Here is a 2,500-nt window from a genome sequence, read left to right as displayed (position 1 = left end):
CCGTCGGTGCAGATCTTGGTGGTAGTAGCAAATACTCCAGCGAGGCCCTGGAGGGCTGACGCGGAGAAGGGTTTCGTGTGAACAGCCGTTGCACACGAGTCAGTCGATCCTAAGCCCTAGGAGAAATCCGATGTTGATGGGGGCCGTCATAGCATGATGCACTTTGTGCTGGCCCCCGTTGGGCGAAAGGGAATCCGGTTCCTATTCCGGAACCCGGCAGCGGAACCGATACAAGTCGGGCCCCTCTTTTAGAGATGCTCGTCGGGGTAACCCAAAAGGACCCAACCCAAAAGGACCCGGAGACGCCGTCGGGAGATCGGGGAAGAGTTTTCTTTTCTGCATGAGCGTTCGAGTTCCCTGGAATCCTCTAGCAGGGAGATAGGGTTTGGAACGCGAAGAGCACCGCAGTTGCGGCGGTGTCCCGATCTTCCCCTCGGACCTTGAAAATCCGGGAGAGGGCCACGTGGAGGTGTCGCGCCGGTTCGTACCCATATCCGCAGCAGGTCTCCAAGGTGAAGAGCCTCTAGTCGATAGAATAATGTAGGTAAGGGAAGTCGGCAAATTGGATCCGTAACTTCGGGATAAGGATTGGCTCTGAGGATCGGGGCGTGTCGGGCTTGGTCGGGAAGTGGGTCAGCGCTAACGTGCCGGGCCTGGGCGAGGTGAGTGCCGTAGGGGTGCCGGTAAGTGCGGGCGTTTAGCGCGGGCGTGGTCTGCTCTCGCCGTTGGTTGGCCTCGTGCTGGCCGGCGGTGCAGGATGCGCGCGCCTGCGCGGCGTTCGCGCCCCGGTGCTTCAACCTGCGTGCAGGATCCGAGCTCGGTCCCGTGCCTTGGCCTCCCACGGATCTTCCTTGCTGCGAGGCCGCGTCCGCCTTAGCGTGCTCCTCCGGGGGCGCGCGGGTGCGCGGATTCTCTTCGGCCGCCATTCAACGATCAACTCAGAACTGGCACGGACTGGGGGAATCCGACTGTCTAATTAAAACAAAGCATTGCGATGGCCCTAGCGGGTGTTGACGCAATGTGATTTCTGCCCAGTGCTCTGAATGTCAACGTGAAGAAATTCAAGCAAGCGCGGGTAAACGGCGGGAGTAACTATGACTCTCTTAAGGTGGCCAAGTGGCAGCGGTGTGGCTGCATCCGGACTTGGCTTCTCGAAGTGCGGTCTTGATGTAGTCGTGCCGCTGCTGCGAGGTGCCTTCCTTGGGTTATAGTTACAGGGAGAGTGATGCGCAATACATGGGCCTAGCCCTCTTAGCCTCTCCTCTCCTGCGGTCTTCTCCCCTTCTCGTGGGCCCGCTGATTTCGCAGAGTGGAAGACCGCACCAGGGGCTTGGGGGGGTTACCAGCCCCCCCTCGCACTATCCCTTTTTTTAGTTGGGGGCAGTAAGCAGAGAATAAGTGGTGGCCCTTCCGCTGAAGGTGCCACCCCAACTCCCCCAGCACCTAGCCGGCCAACCGGCCGTGCCGAAAATCTTGTAACTTTTGCAGCTATGTATACCTGTAGTGAGTGCCACCGCAGCTTTACAACCAAGAACGGTCTCGGGGTCCATCGCCGCCGCCAACATCTTGCGGCCGCCAACGCGGAGATCGTCACGGAGAGGCATCGCGCGAGGTGGACGGAGGAAGAAGTCCTGTCGCTCGCCAAGGCAGAGGCCGAACTGTTCCTCGAGAGGGACGCCCGGTTCTTCTTTGTAAATCAAGAGCTCATCAGGATGTTCCCCGACCGAACGCTTGAGGCAATCAAGTGCCGACGGCGGCAAGCTGCCCACAAGCAGCTTGTCCGCCAATTCATGGAGGCGCTTGAGATCGGTCGGGGGGAAGAGCCGGCGTCCCGCCGGGGAGCGGCGAGCCCGCTGCCTGACGCGGGCGAGGCCGCTGCGCCGCCCGTCGACGCAGCCGAGGACTTCGCGGCCGACACCACCGGGCCGCCGCCGGAGGGGCCGACTGACGCCGCCATCTGGGAGCATCTGGCGGGGCTACCCGCTTCCGCCCAGCGTTTCTCTGCCCTGGATCGTGTCATCGGTCTGGGGCGGGGCACGCCGCCCGATGTCATCCTGGGCATGCTCCCGGATGCCCTTGCGTCGGTCGGGTCCAGAGGGGAGAGATCAATCACCAGGACACAGCGGCCGCGCCAACCATCGAAGCGGCCGCCTGCCGCGCCGCCGACGCAGAAGCGCAAGCGGCGCCGCTGGGAGTACGCGAGAACGCAGGATGCCTTCCGACGGTCGCGTGCGCGTTGCGTGCGCGGCCTCTTGGATGGCACCCTGCTCCAGCCGCCACCTGCCATCCCTGGTCTGCTGGACTTCTGGGCGGACCTCTTCACCAAGAAGCCCATCTCCACCGCGGGCTTCATTCGTGACCGCCTCCTCCCGCACTCAGAGCCGGTCGCTCTCGAGTGCATATGGGGGCCGGTCACACATGAGGAGGTCGCCGCCGCGTTGCCGCCCAGGGGATCAGCAGCCGGGCCGGACGGCCTTACCCCAGCGGAGTTGCGGCGTCT

The 2,500-nt window shown here is 63.0% G+C and overlaps 1 pseudogene; it reads left to right on the top strand.

The window, feature by feature from the left end:
• The window catches only part of LOC124581912, a 7,974-nt pseudogene that overhangs the window by 1,791 nt on the left and 3,683 nt on the right, over window positions 1–2,500 (top strand).

Source organism: Schistocerca americana, unplaced genomic scaffold (genome assembly GCF_021461395.2).
Source record: "Schistocerca americana isolate TAMUIC-IGC-003095 unplaced genomic scaffold, iqSchAmer2.1 HiC_scaffold_380, whole genome shotgun sequence".
Taxonomy (NCBI): Eukaryota; Metazoa; Arthropoda; class Insecta; order Orthoptera; family Acrididae; genus Schistocerca; species Schistocerca americana.
The sequence above is the reverse complement of the archived record's forward strand: the minus strand, read 5'-3'. Positions and strand labels throughout refer to the sequence as shown.